Raw genomic sequence first — 21,804 nt, 5'->3', positions numbered from 1 at the left:
ACATTTCGGGTGGTTTAGTGATTTGCATTGCAATTACTGCCAAAAGCAGCAAGACAAAAGTTCAATACAGCAAAGATGTGCATAGAATGACCGACTAGCAAGGGTCAAAAAATATTTATGTCTGCAGCACCTTCTGTATTTATTAGCACACTTGGTGAAGGTGCACAAAATTTTTTTTTAATTAAATACATCTTTTATTGCATCAGCATAGTTTCATAAAAAGGGAAGTAGATTGGTATATGTCAGCTTTGGAGATTTTTTTTAACTTCCATCACTATTCTTTTCAAAGTGCTTTGTGGTAGGATGAACTTGAGTCATTTTCCCATCTTGTTCAAAATAGCTCTAGATGTTTTAACCTGTTTCATTATTGCTCTGACTATAAATATGTTGTAGATAGCGAAAGGATAAGTGAATACTTTTTTTGCCATATATCTTGACCTAAAACATTAAAACACATCCATCCTACATGAGTGTTATGTTCTCTAATCTTACCCATTTTGAAAAGTGGCTAATTAAAATGAATGTGTACACTCTCAAGAAACAGGGTCTCACACATGACTAATTAAAGGTTCAATTTAAAAAAAGTAAAGTATAATCAAAGAAAAATACTTTTGATGCATTTACTTTGTGAATAGTTTATTTTCACACGTGTTATCTTGGTAGAAAAATGTCTTTTCATGCAGAATCTTTTGAGTAAATCAATAAATGTACTCAAACTAAACGTTGGATTTTCAATTTTTTTGTATGAAATAATGCTACTGCAGCAAAATATTATTGGGTTTTATGCAAATATGTTAATTGACTTAACCTTAAAAAAAAAACGGTTGAGAAAATTAACCCTCTGTGTCACATTCCTCTATCCTTCAGAGAAAGAGGAAGTCATGGAGTACTTATTGAAAGTTATTCTATACTGCCTATGACCAAATTAGAATAGTAAAGTATAAAATACATAATTATTTTATTTTATAGAAATAGTTAGAGGTGCCACCAGTTTAAATGATTATTCTATTTTACATTGTTTGATTCACTTTTATCAACGGTAGACATGGAAGGATATCAGTAAAAAATTATATTAAGGATTTAAAAGAGTTAGAGTTTCTGTTACACTTTTCTTAGCATTTTAAATCCTTTTAATGACAGGCATCAGAGAAACTGCATGGATTATCATGTAGCCAATCTGTAGCCCTGCATTGCCAGTCTCCTACCTGACTGTGCACTGATAGTCAGCTGACTGAAAGAGAGCTACAAAATGTTTTCCCCATGTTGCAAGAAAGACAAATTCAGTTGTTTGGAAATAGTGACAGAAAATCCCAAGAAAACTAAAGGAGTACCAGTCATCACTCATATTAAGGTAAGACTGCTGTCAAGTTGCAGTTGCGTGTTTGTTAAACAGCTGTAAGTTGGTTCTGTTACTCTATAATGAGCAGAATGTCAAAATATGACATTCTGATTATATGCTGAGCAATTATTGTTTTAATTTATATCAAACTAACAGCCAAGATAACATTTTGACAACATTAATGTGCAGCATGCTATTTCAACATCTCATTATTTTAGCATTAGTGAGAATGATGGTTGATTTTTTTTCTGTTTTGAAGAAAACAACAGATAATAAATACTGTTTCCAAAGTAAAATAAAATAATATGCAATATGAGCAAACCAAATTCCATTGAGCTTTCTGTGCCTTTGCACCATTTAAAAGTAAAACATAGTTCTCTATGTACTCAGGTGACTGTCCTGTTTTGAAATTCATGAACTGTTTTGCATGTTTTTCTTCTGCTTGAATAAAACAAAGTGGCAGTGTAAACATATCTGGTGCAGTTCCAGCCAAAAATGAAGCAAACCCAAGCACTGGCGTACAGTACTTACACAACAATACTATCTGGGGTATAGTCCCACACCCTTCTAAAAATGTCCCCAAAAAACCCACACATTTTAAATTTGCACAAAAAAGAGTTACGAGAAGCACAAAAGCTCCTCCTGCAGATCAGAATAAAGACAAATATCTCCAAGTTAATCACACAGCAGAATAAAATCTTCAAAACACACATATTTCTCCCTTTGTTGTCATCTCACTGAAGAGTTTCCCCACTTTTTACTGTCAATGCGTCATTATACAGTCAATCTCTCAATCTTTTCTATTCAGCTTTTAATCATTTTATTTCTTTAGTTAAAGCTAATCTAATGAACAATAAGCATCTAAAGTCCAATCCACCAAGGAGTCATTGCACATATGTGTGGTGGGGGTTACACAGACACCAGCTCAGCATCTCAACAGTGTGGAAGTGAGTGCGACATCTAAAGAGGGCAGGTGGTGCCAGTCGAGTGAAGTGCATGAGTGCAGTCCCAGTATGTAATGTCTGAACTACATAATTAGATATTTTTCCTTGGCGATCTTCAAATTATGTCATCAGGACTTATGGAGAACTCATTAGTCAGTGTAGCAAACAAACTGGAAATAGCTCTCAATCCTTTGGAGACATGCAAAACGTATTCCAGGGAGGAATTGGAATCGCTGTGTGAAACCAACAAGAACCAACATGACACCTGGCGTTTTACAGCTCAGAGTGGTTTGTTGCACGCTGCTAAGCACAGTGGTGAGGAGTGCTTCTTAATTGTACAGATTTGAGTTTACTCACAAAAATCACGTACGGCTGTCCAGAAAATGCTACAGCCACTACTGTTTTCTTTTGTTAACTAAATTTGCTTTTAAAAAACAAAGGAAAGAAAAGAAACTTTGTTCTATTTGAATATAAATTTTAACACCCATTATCTTTTACAGTGTACAAGTATTAGCGATTTCAGAAATGAAACATTAGTCTCAGCAGAACTATTTGAAGAAATGACAGTAATTTAATTCTGGTAAAGACGTTGTCCCACATAGAAATACATTTCTATAGAAACATAGATGTGTAAGATGAGCACTTTTTAAAAATATATATATATACGGAACACATATTTTTTATATTCTATGTTGCATCTTCAGACAGATGTTGAAAAGAATTGCTCCTTACATCATGCAGTTGATACCAAAATTTTATATTGTGCAATAAGATTAGAGCCTTGACTATAATGTGTTAATTTTGATTAATTACATAAACTTTAATGTAAAAAAAAAAAAAAATCACAATATTAATTGCAATATGGTTGCGATTATTATTGTGAACCACAAAGGTGGTTGGAAACTGTATTCGTGCATTTCTGCCTATAAAGCAGGATTCTCAAACAACAGTGATGGACAACAAAGCCACTTTTGCATCACTGGGGATTAATTTTTGCTTCAAAAAGCGATCGAACAGGACGCTGGGGGAAAAAAACGTGTTCTAGTTGTGTTAAACGGAGCTGTCCTAAAATACTATTTCAGTGCATAACATGTTGCAGTCCACAGTTTACACTGTAAGCTGGCCATTATCCACAGTAGCACTTGTCCTGTACTGACATTGCCTGAAAGCCACTCAGCATTGAGGAAGCTCCAAGGGGCAAATAAAAAAGCCAGATTGTAGTTTGCAAATACACACAGACACAAAGACCTTCATTTTTGGAGACACATCCTGTGGTCTGATGGAACTAAAGTGGAACTGTTTGGCCATAATGACCAGCATTATATCTGTAAGAACAATGGGAGATATTGAAGGGACATCTAAAGACATCAGCCAGGAAGTTAAAGCTCCAGTTCAGATTGGTTTTCCAAATGGGCAATAAACACACTGCCCATGAAAATACAAGGACAACAAAGTTAGTCTTCCTGACCAGGAAGAATGACAGAAGAATTTATTCACATATCAAGTTGTATTTAATCAAGAACAGTAACTGCAAAGAACATGGCAGCTAAACAAAAACACCAAGAAGAATGGAATCCAATAGAAACTGGACTCTTGTCTAAAGTTACTTTTTTTGAAGGAGGTAAGGTGTGCATTTTGAGACAAGCTGACACCTAGATGGGGGCCCATTAAAATGCTGCTTTGGGGTTGGTGCTGGAAACAGCCTGCTGTGCCTCAGATTTACAGCTAACACAGGCATGTTCCTGTCTATGTCCCATTTAAAACTTCACAACAATATCTGTGGTCCTTTCCTGTTATGTTTTTCAAATTTTAAACTCAGACGCATGCTTTTGTAAAATGACATTTTGTAAAATGACAAAGTTCAGCCACGTGAAACTCTGTCACCAAACCACTAAACAAAAGGTGACGTTTTTCTATTGCTTCCTTCTCTGAGTCTACTTTTATTATAGTTCTGCACTTTGAGATCATACTTGGGTTTAGTTATGTGTTTTTGTCAAGCTCAGGATCTTAACTCATCACCGTGACCTCCAGTTCCAGGGTTTGGCACCAACCAGAAAAAAAGGCATAATACGTAACATTTGATTTGGTTAGGTGATACTTAATTAACTATGAGGGAAATCCAAATAAATAAACATACTGTATAATCTCATTTATTCATTCTTTGTTTGTGCACATTTGTCCTTGCAAGCTCATGGGGGTTCTGGTGCCCAACTCCAGTAGTCACTGGGAAGATGCCAATTCATCCCAGGGCAACAAAGAGTTAACCACACCTGCATATTTAAGAACAATTTTATAGAGGCCAATCAACTAAAGAGTCATGTTTTTGGACCATAGGAGGAAGCCAGAGTACCCAGAGAGAAACTACACATGCATGCAGAAAGAAACTCACAAAAGAAGAAGAAAATATAACCTAAAAAATTGTCTTGTTGAGTTTGTTTTTATTCTAAAAGTAGAAGATGCTGATTTAAAACACAGAATACAGCAAATCTTCTCCCCATAAAAATATGAGTCACGGTTGTCTTTATTGTTTTTCTTATTATTTGACCCACAAGTTTGCTTTATCTGCAGTGTGTTTGATGCAACCCTGTAATTGGGAGTATTGTTGTTCATGACGACAGGCAAGTCAGCACAGTCACAAAAATTTGGGTTGCAAACAGACATCAGCAGACATTGACCTTGCTGGGCAGCTACATTTGACTAAATTTAAATCACACAGGCTTGACAGTGGAGTAGACTGTAAAGCAGGCTGGGAGATAAATGTTTGTCCTAAGGTTCTCTCCTGTTTCATAGTTGGGTTGTTTTGTGAAGAACAACAATTTTTCAGTAGAAGTAAAAGTATTTTAATATTTTTTTTATGAGAAAAATTTTATCTTTCCTTAAGTTTTTCCAAAGCGGGCTTGTGAATTGTTGGTATGTATGGGTAGACTTAATTTTACATCATAATGACTAATTCTGATATTTTGCCACCAAATATTTTGTGCACAATAAACCAAAACACACTAGGAATGCAACAATTTCTTCTGTGTTTCTTAATGCACTGTACTAAATGCTTAAAGTGATAAAGAAGATTTTGATTGGTATTAAATATTAGCCATAAGCTTAATGCAAGAACCACGGACATTTCACACTTTATGAAAATCTCAGAGTACAGATCTCCTGGGAAGTTCCATGCCAGAAAAAGAGCAGAAATGACAACATTCTTCTCTTTCCAGAATTAACTATGCCCCATTAACATTTCTAAACAATTAAATAACACTCATTGGACACCACATAAGAAAAAGTTTAGCCCAGGGGATATTTTGAGGGAAAACTTCGAGAACGCTCAATCCAGTGCAGCGGAAAAAGAATTTTTACACAGCCCGAGGAGAGAAAACACATTTTTCAGTTCTTACAACATATGTACAAGCATGTAATAGTCGAAATAAACAAAAAGAACAAATATTTCTAAAAAATAAGGTTTGCTACATGCAATTAGCAGCAAAAATCAACCAAGAAATTGGTTCAGCCAGCCATTATTCTATTTCATCATGTGAGGCGTTCTGCTCTCACATGGTGTTTATTTGACATGTTATATAAATGAAGGCATGCATCAGCAAAGTAAAACTTTAGAACTGGCATAAGGCCGTGAAAGATGGAGCAAGAATTTTAGTTTGCATCCAGCTTATATTAGTATCGCAATAGTCGCTAAACTAGGATGCCCCAGTGCAGGTGTTAGACAATGTCTCCCACCGAGTGCATGAAGCTGTTGTTGAAATGGAGAGCTCCTACAGTGACAAACTACATCACCCTAGACACACAGTGGAGCATTACCAGAGTTCCTTCCTCAGAGCAGCTGTAAGACTTTATAACCATCACTTCCCCCAAAAAACGAAGTCTTTATAATGCCTTTATCATAGACAGCTTGCTAGAAAACTGCATGGCTGATGCGTTTATATGGGTCGTAATGTAAATGCATTTATCGACTAAGCAAGGCTAAAGAAATGTCATAAACCCACTCATTGAGAAAGATGCAAAGAGAATTTAAGTGTACATCCAGCTTAAATGATCTTAACAACAGCGTTAAGATCAAACAAAAAGTGGGGTGTTGTTCATTTTACTGCTTCACTAATTTGCACCTTCACAGTTTTGGCCATTGTGTACACAACTCACTGGTGTAAAGACATCAACAGTATGACCTGTAGATATTTTTAATCGTATATTTGAGAAATTGATAAAGAATTCTTATTCAAATTAAAAGTTTAAGTAAACAAACTTGAATAATTAATTAAAGTGTGTTTTAGCAGCGAATTATAATTTCTATGTGGAAAAAAATTATTTAAAAAAATCTATCCAAACTGAAAGGTGTGAAAATTGCATACATTTCAAAAGTGTTGGTAACTGAGCTTTTTTCAATGAACAACAGCTATATTAAAACATTACTGAATAAATTTGTCTAGTAAAAGCTTGTGAGAACTGGTGTAACATCTGCACTTTGGAAATCACACCTTGTCCTCACTTTCAAAGTGACATGTGCTCTGACCTAAGAGTCTAAGAAAACATTTTAAAGAGGGTCATTAGTTACCAGTTAAAGACAATAATTGCCTATTGATGAAGATGAAAGGACTCTAAGGAAAACAATGTGGAAATGGGCTGCTACCATTCACATCGCAGTCGGATTCCAGAGGTTAGAAGCTAAGTCCTGCTGATAGTCTCAAAGGGCAATACGCTGAGCACTGAGAACTTCAGTGTGACTGTTTGGAAGCATAGCCACAGTTTAGGCGCACAAACATGAAAAATATCAATTTCACATTTGGCTTAACGCTTTCACACTTTGTGTCATTGACACCAAGAGGGAAGGACTGCGGAAGACAAAACACAGCTCCTGGATAAGGATCATGTTAATGCCTATCAATTAGGATCAAAAAGGGATTAACCGGCATGGTTGCAGCGGTGGGATGGGAGCCCGTGCAAAGTCACTGAATGCTTGGGGTCGCACCCCCGACTTCATTAGGCCTGACCTTTCCATGCCATTGTGTGACAGCAGAGACCCTGCAGTCGATGGGTGCAGCCTGAGCCACCTCAGAGGGCTTTCTGAGTCGAATATGAGACACGCAAAACTGGCTGTTTGAGATCAGTGAAATATAAAATATTCCTCTTCAAAGTCCAGGGAGACTTATTAGGTTACTGCAACTTAGTGCAGGTGGGTATTTACTCATCAAGCCCCCAAGCTTCTTGCAAAGAAAATCATTTTCTTTTCTCACCTTGGAGAGAAGTGAGATTTACTAATTAGTCATGGCGCAGCCTCCCCTGAACTATGATGTACCGCGGGGATGACGAACTCAACTCTGCCGTGCTGTCTTAATTCACAAAAAAAAAGGTCAAATGGCTAAAGTGAAAGCAGGTATTCAAGGTGTGTTGGAATAAGCCCCAATTAAAGAAAAATGCAGGCAATACTGCCAATTCTCACAAGTCTGACTTTGATGGTAACTTTGAGCAAATCCCCTGAACTGGAGGTGTGTATGTGTGTGTGTGTGTGTGTCAGGAGAGAATTGATGCTCCTGTTAGAAACACATTTCAAATATTTCCCTCAGAATTTGAAAAACTATAAGGAGAACCCTGACGTCAGCATCAATGCTGACACTGGGAGTCTGTGCCTCCTTTCCTAGAGATCCGCAAATATCTTCTTTTACGATGTAGCGTTGAAAGATTTATCAATTTCTGTTTTTTAGAAGCATCTGATTAATTTTCATTCTTTCCAATAACAACAGAATGTTTGTTGTTGATATTTTACCAAAAAGGTTAGTCCATCAGTATGACTTTAGTCAAACCACAGCACTTTCCTTTTGCTGTAAATTGTTCTTTAAGTTTGTAATGTAATGTTTAATGTGTTGTGTAGAAAGCTGGCACAAAACAAAGTCTATCAAACTTAGTTATTGACCAATACTACTATAGCTGTTAGTGAAGTATAAAAAATGCGGATCGTATTTTGCCCAACTCTCTCCCTTTTTTGCTACAAGAAATCTGTGTAGTTTTTTTAAACTCCTTTCGGTTATGGTATTTACACCAAATAAGTGGTTAAGTGAAGACTAAACTAGCCCTAAAGATATGTCTACCACTTGTTTATTGTTCTAAAAATCTGATAGATTGTTATGATTTCTAATCAAATTAAAATGTGATTTTATTCTACTGACTATATAAACCCATTAATCTGGTCATGATAATTTTCAATACTCTAACATCAAATGTAAAAATGTGGTAGAGAGCAAAAACATCCAAGTTAAGAGTATCTATTCCAACCAAAGCAGATAGTATCATTTCATCAATTAATTTTTTTTTTTTGAGAGTCAAATTTTTTGTCAACTTTTTAAATCAATCTTTTATTGACAAAGCAAACTATTTATACATAGCATGCTTGTTAGTGTGCTTGAAAGAAATACATTCTCCATGAAACACTACAGCTGGCCTCTGTTAGACTCCAGGGTGCTAGAAAATTGTACATTGCATAGTCTTTCTTCATTTGAAAGGCATCACTCCAGCTATATCTTTTTACTTAGTAAATACCAAGAACTCAATAAAACCTAAAGACTTTTTAAAGATGGCAGAAGTTTGTCTGAGACAAGGAGAATATCTTGCTGAGAAGAAACGTTGCAATGAGCAGTGGTCTTCCTGACTTAGCCAGCCTTCCTCGAGTCGTTTAAATGCTTGTGGATGGGCACGTTCCTTGTTAAAGTCAGGTCAGATTTGAAGACAAATGAGAATAGGGAGTATTTTGCTGAAGCTGTCACTGCTGCAGCTTTTTGGCAGAGGGGAGCGGACATGCAACACGTGCACATCTGAAGAGTGGCAGGATCACAAACAGTGCAACGACAGCGGGGCAAACACCCAACATTTAGTCTGTTGACAGCAAAATCACTTACCTTTCCAAAAAGCTCGAAAATAGCAGATTACGCTTGCACTATAATCAATGTAAGAGCGACATGCTGTAATTAATGTGGTCCTAATATTCATTCATTATTTTGCGGCTTCAGCAGAAAGACAGAACCTGTGGTTAACCAAACAACAGTCAGATGTGTTAACTCAAGATGGCTTTAAGACGCAGAAATTTTATTTAGAAAAATCCATCTGATAAAAAAATATTTTCAAACATAAAATGTTTGAAAATGATCAACGCTAAACAGTTAAAAAAGAGAAAAGAAATCAGTTAAAGAGCAACAGCGGTTTATTCTCTGCATATTTTTGTGCTCCAAACAAACTTAAATCCTAAATCGCGTAATGTTTTCAATAATTCAACATTAAAAGACATAAACTGGAACTATAAAAATGCATTGAAATGAATGTGGTGAAGTTATCTCCCATTCTTACAAAAGCCAAGAAATTGTACGTTTAATAAGGGAAAAGCTGATTAGTATGACATTAAGCTATACGTTGGGAACAGGGAATTCCTGCATATGCATGAGCCCCAAAAATGAGCTTTTTCTCTCACTTTTTGCGTGACTACAGAGAGGAGACTACACTTGACGTTATGGACAGCCACTGTTGTGCTACGTGGCATCAGAACCCAGTCTGGCTTTCATACAAAGTCTTAACAGTGGACGAAAACAAGAAGGAGGGTCTCCTAAACCTCCACATCACTCAATTAAGTTAGATTAAATCACAGTCTACTGTATTTTCCACAAAATCTTGATAAGGCCTCTTTTTACTTCAACGTACATGCCCAAAATAATGTAACCTCGTTATCGTTCAAATCTTTAATTTTTAACTATTGAAACCTAACACGCAAATACCATCAGTTAGTTGCTGTGTTTTCTTTGAATAAAAAAAAAATCGTTTAATATGAATAAAATATTTTGTGAATTAAGTAATTAGATTTAAAATGAAAATAAATGCATAAATATGCGCGCATAAATCTGTAAGCAAAAAAAAAGATATGAACCGTTAAACAATAAATATGGCAATATATCTTAAAATTTTATACTGGGATACTGAACGATGAAATGATACAATATTTCTTTTTGCATTATGTCGTCTTTCTGATACATGACTTGCTGCACTGTTAAAATCTATTTTATTTATCATGTAAATATTTTTTACAATTAAGTTTTTATAAGCTGTAAGTCAAAACTTAGCTACAGTTAAGGAAGGAGTTTTTTTATACTGGTTTAGAAAACTCAAAATAAAAGAAAATTCACAGTCAAAGTATTTTTTGATATTTAAATGGCTCCTTTAAAAACACTTAATTTAATTAATTAACAAATGGCTTGTATAATTTCTGTAATGTAATTAGTAAAAAAACAAAGATGCATGGCATATATCATATAGCAATCGATTTCATTTTATAACAACATGTAATTGCGGTATATAATAAGATTTAAATACTGCTTCGAAATGTTTGAAACTTTAATTTCTACGTATTTTAATTCATTGTATCAAAAGTTGAATAGCTTACATAAGATCATGTTTAAAATTCAGAAAATTCACAAAGGTTTTAATTATAACAGCATAAAATAAACATAATTATTTGTGCTGCCGTCAATAAAAATTTAACTTATTAACTATTAACCACATTTCTATTAATGCATCCGTTCGTGCATAATTGTTTTTGAAATATCTTCTGATGAAAAGTTTGTGTGGTGCATGAAAGTTGTAGGATTTTCTTCAAGGGCTTAGGCTGCAAGTTCAGATTCTTCTCTCTAAAAGCTTGAGTACAGTTTATCTCAACTGCCACGAAGTAAAATGGACGCTGATGGCTTTGAGATAAAGGCTAAGACCAACCCAGGGTCTCAGTTGCGCAGTTGTGGGCCCAAGCAAGTGGACCCAAGCTTTGCCAGACTACCAGAAGACATTCTGAAGTACACACAAGGTATTCATTTGAAATGTCCCACGACGGCGTCAGAGAAGACTGCGTCATCATGCAGCAAGAACTGCTGAGATAAACACGCCACCATTTTCACCAGGCAGCGACTGTTGCTGCGGATGCTTTTCCAGAGGGCCGTGCTTTGAAACGTGCTCGGATTTAACTCTGCTCGCGCTCAGAAATAGACCCAGAAAAATCCTTTCATTAAACCTCAGGAAGCATTAGAGCCAAGATGAAAGCCTGTTTTTCATCAGACATCGTCACGATGTTGGACCTCATGACCTCACTGTGGGTGGAGACAGCAAGCCAATAGAAAACAAGGGAGGATGCTTCGGAGTGCTTCTGGCATCAGCGTTTTTCAACCGAGCCTCAAGTGAAAGTTACGAGTTTCATATCCATGATTATGTCATGAAGAGATAAAAAAAAATCACCCTTGATAAAAACCAATCACAGTTGAGAAGTGAGCGATGGCGACGGTGCTGATTAGCCAAATTTTCAGCTGTGCAGCGTACAGAAGCGGCATTGCAGTTCCAGAGCTCGACCTCTGCAAACACCGTTGTGTGCCGTGGAGTGATATTTCCCTCAGGCAATCATATTCAATGGCTGCAGCGCCGTAAAGCCTTCCTAGAATTGCTTTACTCCATTTTAAATTTACCCAGATGTGCTTTAATGAAAAGGTCAACGCATGATCTTACCATTTGTTGACAGGAAATCATAACTGTCAGTGTCAGCGGCTGCAAGAAAAGCAAAAACATGGATCAGCTGTGAGAATGAAGTGCTAGCAAACAAGTGTGAGACAGTGTGGAAGATTTGGCAGTAAGCACAAAAACAAACATTTACAAATAAAATATTTTTCGCTGTCGTAGCGACAGCGTAAACATCCTAAACTACATCTACTGTCAGTCTTAAAAATAGAAAAACTAATTTGTATTTAAGGTCAACTGCTTGTTTTCGTAAAAATAAAATAAATTTGATTTAATTTTTAACGTTTAAATTATAAAAAAAGGTTGCAAATGCTTCTTTCTGGAACATATAATGCAGGACATGTATGCAAAATAATTTTATTTTGAAGAGATGCATTTCTATAATTTATCATCTAAACACCAGCCGCATTTATTAGAGAAATTTTTACTTATTTATAATGAAGTTATAGGTTTAGTTATAGAAGTATACGTTATACGTTCTTCCAAAACTATCTTTTGTGCATAATTTATTCCCACGAAAATTTTTTTAATAATCCACGTTTGTCAATTTATTGCTGAAAACACAAGAATTAATAGACGAGCCTGAAAACACCTCCACTACTTTTCTCAGAGAAACTCGGGACCTGTAAAAACTTCTGCATGTTTTCAAAGGCGGCTTCATGCCTCAGTAAACAACACAATCAGCAAGCACTCAGAAACCATTAAAGCAACCAGGACCACAAGAGATTAAAGGAGCTCCTCTGACGGCAGATGAGTATGCACTAAGTAGATGATAATGAAGAGATCTGTCCAGACTGGTCAATGATATGGCAAACAGATAAACATCACAGACTCAGTGATTGGATGTAACTTGTAATGTCAGACGGACGCTCGGAGCACTTTTTTAAGCCAAAGTTAATTTCAGCTACTTGCATTACTCCCTCAGAAAAAAAAGTTGTAAAGGAAAAAAAAAACGTTCAACTTCAGGACAGGTTTTTTTTTTTGTTTGTTTTATATTAATGATTATACAAGCTCTAAAGAACACAATTTATTGCATAATATCATTTTTTACAGCGCATCAAGGTTTATATTTACTTCCACGAAACCAGCTGCTGTATTCCTCTTTTTTTTAAAAATACTGTAAATTACTACTGTAAATAAACTTTGTCCTTAATCACATACCTTCTAATAACAGAATTTTGTAAGTAGCAAATTTGTTAAAAATTCGACAAAATACACACAAATACAGTGAAATTAATTCTGTCCCGCTACATAGTGGACTCTAGTAGGTCAGGATATTTTTCAATAACATTTAGCTATAGGTCTTAAAAACATCGGCTAAGTAATCAAAAAAATGTTTGAATTATAAAATTAGCACTTATTGGCAACATTAAATTGTTCATCCTCACACACGTATAATCACAGGCAGAGCTATTTATTGCAAGTCGTTAAAATAATAAACATTCAGATTTAATTTTAAACTGGTTCTATGTGGCACTCCGATATTTAAACGCGTTTTTTTAAAAATCCACAGTCAAGAGGACAACATGGAGAGTTCTTGCTTAGTGTTTTTCTTAATAGTTTGATGCCCTGCCAGCCTTTCGCATGCACGTAGCAGACAAAATGGCTACCAAGCGTCTCAGATCTGTAGCACTCGATGAGCATGTGAAAGAAAATGTGACCGAGAACCAGATGAAAATAATAAAACTGTACAGAGTTCAGTTGATCAATGCATGCAACCTGCTGAGTAGAAGAGAAAAAAGCCTCTAACTCGTAGACCAAAAAATATTTCAGTCAGAAATATCGGTTCAAAAACGCAGCATGGCGTCCGCGTGCTCTTTATACCAATGCATTGCAATCCAGTGCAATCTAGACTTGCTGATTCACCATTAGTCTCATGTTTGTATTTTTTAATCCTATCTTTGATTGTACACGTCACAAATGCAGCATTAGAGCCTCAGCAGCCATCTTGCCAAAACAGAGCTGAGACGAGGAGGGAGGAACTGCCTGTCTGACTGAGTCATATGACTGCACAGTCTGCAGACAACTGCAGCGACTGGAAAAAAGTGTCTAGACAAGTCTAAGCTCACCTCAGATGAAGTAGGCTAGCAGCATCTCACACAGATTAGTTGCGATTTTTCCACAAATCAATGAATTCTGTTTGTCTGTCTATCTAATTAAATGATTTAAAGTTTTTTTTTTTTTAAATGTACATATTTATGGTAAATAATGAAGACCATCAAGCGCATCGTTTAAACTTGGTGAGGTTACATGCCTTCTAGGCTTTCCAGGTTTCAGCAAACTCACAACTTTATAATTTAAATTTTTTTTTAACTTAATGCTCCAAATATTAGTTTTGGTTGTCATTGTGGACTTTGAGTGTTTAATCTTATCTAACTTAGTCCTACATAAAATCCATGTTTTAAAGATTATTGTACTTTGACGCTAAAATGACGGTAAAATCTCGGGATGAATGAGAGAACTTATAGGGAAGTTTTTGGGAGATAAACAATAAATATAGTAAGGAAGACTAAAAGTTCCGATACATATTTTGGTGCAATAACCAAAAGATGTTATTGCACCATATTTTGGTGCAATAACAAATGCACCAAAATATGGTGCATTTATTATTTAAGTGTTAAAGGCCTTGTGTAGCTTAGGCCAAATTTCTAAGCAACAATGTATTAGAGCTGCTCAACATATTGAATTGCAATTATTACTGCATTATCACATGTCTGAAACATCATAACAATTAATTCACATTCCCCATGCTAGTGATAAATTTGACCAGTTGGATTCAGTTTCATTAGCAATGATACCTTTCAAGGGCAGTAATGTGGAATTTAATAACTTAGATCCAATTAAACAATAACACATAATTTAATTCTTTCATAATATCTATCTATCTATGGGAGAAAAATATCTATCCCTAAGTGCCAAAACATTTATGTGCCAAAACAAACCTTTATGTGCTTTTATAGGCTGCCTCGTGCATGATGCACTCATCTTGAACTCCATGGGTGAGGAACAACTCCCTGCAGAGCATAAAACAGACACAATAAAGGGAAGCATTGCATAGAGTTCATAATTCATCATGATGTAACAATTTAGGTGCATGTTGCGTAGGATAAATAGAATACAGCTTTTTCGGGGGGGAAAAGACAAAATCCCCAGTGCTTGGTGCTGTGGCTGAAAGGGTTAAAGTAAACGCACTGAAGCCAGGTTGTGCCCCTCAGGTGACTGCTGAGTAAACACAGAGCTCGAGAGCGCGTGGAGTTAATCAAAAAGCCTCGCGTCAGCAAAGGTGCGTCACCTGCGCATCTTCCTGAAGTAGTGTGTGAATGAGGTCAAGTCCCCACAACAACACCTCTATTGTCTGGCATGAGTTGCACAAAATAATACGAACGCGAGTGCGGTGCGAATGATTTTTTTTAACAGCACAAATGAATGGGACTATCTCTTCTCCCACTCTGTTGCGTATGTAAGCAGAGGAAGATGTTGGAGAAAAAGCGCTAAAAAAAATACGAAAAGCACTGCTGTAATGCTGCAGCACCCGCTCTGTTAGGCTGCTTGCACTCCAGGGTTTGCCTTAACCTACCTGGGCACAAGGAGCTGTCTGCCTGCTGATGGACTGCAGAAGAGAGGGGGGGAAAAAAACTTTGGGTTTTTTGTTTTCTAAAGAAGAAAAATAAACATTTCGTCAATGCGTGGCGACTCAAGGCGAAGCGACGTCTGAGGAGGAGCGCAAAGATCCAAATTTCCCAGCAGGCGGCTTCCTTGTAGATGCACAGAGACCCGTAAAACTCCATTTCCAAATTTATCAATTTGAGACAGACTCCAGACAGTCTCCTAACGGTTGCGTGCCTGGTCCCCTCTCACGCGCGTGCACGCGAATGGCGCGGGAAACGGCGGCGATGACAGATCTTCCCCGAAAGGACACCCCGCGCGGCCAATAGCGATAAGGGTTATGAGATGGGGAGCCAATCAGAATTGGATATCAGCGTGACGTCCCGCCCTTCATCCTCCTCCTCGCCCGTCTGTTGACAGTGAGTGCGCTGAATAAAACAACAGTCTGAGTCAAGCAGTTCATTGCACATAGATCTGGGTCACTGACTGCAGCTTATTCACTCTGGGAAAAGGGGAGTGGGTGCATGACTGAATGTGTTACAGAGAAATGATATCATGTTTAATTAACAAAGCCATCTTTATAGAATTAATTTCATTACGCTAGAAAGACAGACAAAGCGCCTTACGAAAGTTTTCACAACCCTTGAATTTTTAAACGCGAATTGGCATTTACACGATAGACCAACACCAATATGACATAGTAAAAAGGACAAGAACAGTTTCTCCATTTAAAAAAAAAAAAGAAATATTTAAATCTTTTCTGCAAAACACAGTATTTTGCTTGTAGTTCAATCAAGAATTTAAGGTAGGCTATTGTCTCATCAAGCCAGAGCACTTTCTTCAATATGTTTGGTGTGTCTTGGCTTGTGGCAAACACTGACTCTTATGGCATTCTACAGTGGTTTTCTTCTCAGCACTCTTCCATAAAAGCCAGATTTATGGAGAGCCTAAATCATAATTGTTGTTTTGACAGGTTGTCCCCTCTAAATTGTGGATCTCTGTTACCAAAGTCCTTGTTGTGGTATGTTTAAAGTTTGTACTTTTTCCATTTTTATGATGAGTGATGCTCATCCCACTTTTTTGCATTTCCATTTGCAAAAGACAACTGAAAACTTTGAATCATTTACCTTCCAACTCACAAGTATGAACTACTTTATGTGGGTCCATCACAAAAAAGTAACTAGTAACAAATTAGTTTGATGTCTGTGATCCTAATGTGGCAACAACACATTTCAAGAACTGTGCAGAGTTTGTCTGAGGCTAAATTAGGAGTAAATTCTGCAGATTAGAATGAGCGGAAATGTAATGGTTGTACAGGGTTGAAACATATATTTTGGGCACATCAAAGGCCTTCTAAATTCCTTCTGATGTGCATCTCTCTCTGTTCATCTAAGTAAACTGGTCCTGCCTCTCACCGAATATCCATGTTTTTCAGAAACCACAGATTCGTTCTTTGTTTCTGTCTTGGTTTGGTTTTGTGCCCTTGTCCAGGAGATGTTCAAAGTTTGGGATATAGTTTTACAACCCAATCCTAGTCAACTTCTCCACAACCTTTTCTCTGATATGCATGCTGTTTTTCTGTTGCTTTTGTTCTTTTTTTGTCTTCCTGATGTTGTTTGATCTCTAATGTTCTCGAACAAAGTTCTGAGACATTCTCAGGACAGATGGTTTATACTTTTAACTGAGTGACTCTGAAGGCAGTAGTGTGCACATCACATCTTTCAGATTTTTATTTATAAACATTTCCTTCCATAACACAGATAAGATGAGATGAGATAAGATAAGATAAGATAAGATAAGATAAGATAAGATAAGATAAGATAAGATAAGATAAGATAAGATAAGATAAGATAAGATAAGATAAGATAAGATAAGATAAGATAAGATAAGATAAGATAAGATAAGATAAGATATATTGATAGATAGGTTTAGCAATACTTTCTGCAAAGTTCACAGAGTTCAAATTTTCCATTTATGCTAGTGGGGTAACCTTTAACTTCTACCCATTTAGATAAGCAGCTCCCCAAACGGTTTCATTCACAAAATTAATCTCTTGCAGGAACATTCCAGTCCCATTCCTCAGCGCTAGTACCACTTTTTCTCAGGACAGCTGCTGATCCTCAAGAATTGACATCAAAAACTTTTGTGTCGCACAAAGCAACTTCCAAGTCGGCATATAAATTCTGTCAAAGTCTACACAAGGCGTACAGACAAGTTTGTTGTAAAGAAGCCTCTGTCCTTCGGATGGGAAATAGCAAGTCTTGTCTCCTTCAGCTTTGTGCCCTTTAATTTGCATTGTTATGGAAAACCACTGGATTTGGACAGAGCACGAAATCATTGAGGTTACCATAATAGAGAGTGACAGCTCCTCCTTTTCAAATCTAGTTGGAAGTAAAATCAAAATTCCTGGGAAAGAAAATCCAGGGGGCATAGAAATATCTTTTACAGCTCTGAAAACAGATGTTTTAGGATGTGCAATATGAATTGCACCTGCAAAATTTAAAGTATTAGCTAGTGGAGTACATTTCTTATGCCACAAAAATGAAACAACTCCTGACCTTTGTTGCCTTTGTTATTGTTTTTGTCCGCAATATCTATCTGTGTGGAATAACTGTATCTTAATGTTTGAAAGAAAAGAAAATGTGTTCAGTTCAACCAGTCTATTAATATTCAGACTGATTTTTTTTGGGGTTTTTTTCAGGGAAGTCCCTTAATACCTTCTCAAATTAAAAGTCTTGTGGGTGATCCTCTCCATTGCCCTGCCTTTTTAGATATTGGTCTTGTGGCGCAACAAAATAGCCTCTTCCTCGCTGCAGGACCCTATAATGAGCCGATACAATAAGGCTTCAGTTCAAGTTCACTGCTCACCTCTCTTTGGTCTCTCTCAGGGCCTTTGTTGACGTTTGTCAGCCCAGAGGAATTTGGGGGTTAGAATTTGGCTGCAAAAGCCAATGGCAGACTCAGACCACAATTTTGACTCCCAGAATGGCACACAAAAGGGGGAAACGTTTGCTGATTGAAAAACGGTTTCAAGCTGTCAGACAAGAAAAGACATGGGGGTAAAAAAGTTGGCTTATTTAATTAGCATAATGTGACTGAAAACTAAGAAAATATCATTTTACACTTGCAGCTAATTTTCAGAGAGTATTATAGACCCATTTCAAATCATTTTCCACAAAATGCATAAAAAACATGTTGTTTTGTTAACGTGTGACAGGAAAGCTTTTCCAATTTTAAGCCAGTTAGGCGTACCAAAATCATTTTTACTTTTTGACTACCAGAATGATTTTTTTTTTCACTTTCTTCCACTTCAAGTTTACCCAAATTTCTTGGTAAAACTGCATCTAAAACAGCAAAACCTGGAAGAAATATGTTGGGTTTTGAGTTACTCATCCTAGCAGTTTGCTGGAATTTTAGCCAATTTCTCATTTGTTCCCACATTTTCACCAGGACTGAGATCTGGGCTTTTTGGTGTCTCCTCCCAAATATTGATATTGTGGTTCAGAAGACTCTTAGCAACGAATTTATCTTTGGGTCGCTGCCATTGTGGAAGGGCCATTTGACCCAAAGTTTTACATTCCTGGCTTATGCCTTTACATTTATTTCCACAAAATGTTATTTTGTAATCATCCTTTCTATTTTGTGAAGTGCATTAGTTCCTTCTGCACCCGAACACTCCCACAAGACATTTACTTCAGAACTTCACAGTTCTGAAGTAAATGTCCATGATGGGGCCAACAGTATAATGAGCACAGAAGTCAAGTCTTTAATGACTAGAAGCTGTGACAACAGGTTTTACATTTCACTTTTTACATCTTTTACAGGTGATTTGAATGATTACTAATTGCATAGGCTTATGCGATTAAATCCAACTGGTTAGATTTAGTCACTCTGACATGGGATAAAATAATAATAATAATTTGCTGTGGAGAAAACTGAGTATTTGACTTCTAATGGAAGTACATATATTTTTTCCAGTTGATAAAGTCAAGAGTTTGACTCTTTTTACAGAACAAATGTGTTGGTTATTAAGGAGTCAGTTGAAACACTATTAATATTCGATTAACACCATTTTAGGGTCTCTGAAAACATCACTTCACTGGATAGATCCAACAGGGATCTATCTGTAGAAATAAGTTTTCCTAATTATCTTGTATATATTAGTGTATCTAAATCTAACAAAACCATTCTGAGTTATTTTACTGACTAAAACATGAGATATTTGTCTCGGTACACAACACAGCTGAATGCCAGAGAAACTTTCAATCTCTGATGCATTTGCTTTGGTATTATGTTTCTTTGGCGATATTTTTTTTTATCAGTGCAGCTTGTTTCAGTTGAAACATGGTACATAACGATACTGAGTAGACTGTAGCACTAACATTGCTTCTGTGAAAATATGAAAAAGGCATTGGATAGATTATGTTTTTTTATACAGCATATCAGAAGTTTAGTGTCCTTAAACTAAATTTACCTGGAATTACTGAAAAACAATTATAATCTCCTTAATTTAGCAGAGCAAACCTACAGACCTGATACTTTATGGACTTGCAGACAGTACAGTCTTTTTCCAATTAAGGGATATCATATATAAAAGATGTTTACAGACCTTTAGTCATTACTGTGCAATCCGATATTTAGTCACTAAATGCTTATAAACTCTGTGTAGAGGCTCGATTATCGCTTCCGGCCCATAATTATCATTCCTGTTGTGCGTGACACACGAGGCATTAGAGAGGTCAAATGGAAAGGCTTTAGGCACTTAGGCTAGGGGTTTCGCTCAACTTCAATTGTGACTGTAGAGTGCTTTTAGGTGTTTTTTGACTTTTTAATCATACAGACCTTTTACAGTGCCTTGCAAAACTATCACATTTTATCTTGTTACAGCCGCAAACGTCAAAGACACATTGGTAATTGTTACAGACCAACCAAACGCAGTTTCACTTCTGAGGTGGGATAATAATAATAATAAGTCGCTTTGAAATGCTAGTCACAAATAAAAAAAAGTCTGTAAAAATGTGGTGTGCATTTGAAAGGTTAAGTTCATTACCAGGAAATGGAAAGAGCTTGGCACCAAGAAAAGTCCACATCTAAACTGACAGGGAGAGTGCAAATCTGGTCTCACTGAGGAGGCAAGACAGTGATTGTTGAAAGAAAGCCTTAAAATGTGTTATTTGCAATTTGCCACAAGCCATGCAAGGTACATCCACAGCAACCGTATGAAATTAGGACTTCTGGAGATGAGACAAAATGTAACATTTCTGTCCGACATGATAAAAGCTAATACTGCTTTCTCTTCACTATTATCCAAATTACCTTATGTTGGTCTATCACACAAAGCCATACAAGAATATGCTGACAATGTGGTTGCAACATGGAAAAGTGTGGTAAAAGCTCAAGGGTATGAATACTTCAAAAGGGCCTATATGGCCATAGGGTGTTCATGTTGTTTGTGTTCACAGCAGTGAGACTGCAAAGCTTAATAAAACCATCATTTTTTCTATGTATTATTCATGTGCATACATCTTATATTTTATAGATAAATAGTATACTATTCTGCAGACAGATCCTGCTCTTCTTTCAGCTTCTCCTAGTGTGTTCTTGTCCCTCAGTATATAGATAGCATCATAAAACATGGAAACCCCAAAAGACACTCCATGTTTACAAAACTCGTACAAATTATTTAGGGAAACTCAGATGTTTCAGTAATAAAGAACGATGGGCACACTGATGCAACTCTTTCAAATTGTGAGCTGGCCGGACCAGACTTTATCTTTCCCCCGGTCCTGTGTGAGGTGTTACATTTCTATCCACAGGAGTTAAGGATGATCTTATTTCTTGGTGTTTTTTGGTTCTTGATAATGTCAGGATTGTAAGCATTTCTCATTTCTGCCAGTGACAGCAATTTCGAAAAGGAGACAAAAACACTCTGTGAAGCACAACAAAACTAGTCTCTCACCATCAAGATACATCTTTTTTCATTATTCTAGGTTGCATTTATTTGCTGGATTAAGTTGCATAGAAAACAAAAAAATATATATTATATATGTGTGAATGGTTGAGTATTATGACCAGCATGATTTATTGGTGTATTTAATGTTAGTTTGAGAACAGCTTATAAAATAATTTATACGAGTAAGAATAAATTAAAAGAATAAAATGTGTTGTTTTTAATAGAATAACCCATTCGATAATAGCACATCATAGAGTTTGTTTGATTTAAATGCTTAATTATAATAAATTTAATAAAGTCAAGCTTTTTCATTAAATTACTGGTTTTCATTGATTCTCTTTGACTTATCTGAAGTTGGGTTGCTGAGGGAACAGGACGAAGAGGGAAACCGAGAATTCCATTTACAGCAATCCCATCCAGTTTAT

General features: G+C 36.4%; 1 long non-coding RNA gene across 1 annotated transcript in view; it reads right to left on the bottom strand.

The window, feature by feature from the left end:
- Positions 1–15,719, bottom strand: part of LOC108165717 (uncharacterized) — a 47,095-nt gene extending 31,376 nt beyond the window's left edge. Inside the window, exons 1-3 of the long non-coding RNA XR_001776056.1 lie at positions 15,398–15,719; positions 14,763–14,834; positions 11,812–11,850 (exon numbers count right to left, since the gene is read on the bottom strand). This is a non-coding gene — a long non-coding RNA (uncharacterized LOC108165717). The remainder of the gene's footprint in view (positions 1–11,811; positions 11,851–14,762; positions 14,835–15,397) is intronic.
- Between the last annotated feature and the right edge of the window lie 6,085 nt (positions 15,720–21,804).

Source organism: Poecilia reticulata, linkage group LG20, assembly GCF_000633615.1.
Source record: "Poecilia reticulata strain Guanapo linkage group LG20, Guppy_female_1.0+MT, whole genome shotgun sequence".
In the NCBI taxonomy this organism is placed as follows: domain Eukaryota; kingdom Metazoa; phylum Chordata; class Actinopteri; order Cyprinodontiformes; family Poeciliidae; genus Poecilia; species Poecilia reticulata.
The sequence above is the reverse complement of the archived record's forward strand: the minus strand, read 5'-3'. Positions and strand labels throughout refer to the sequence as shown.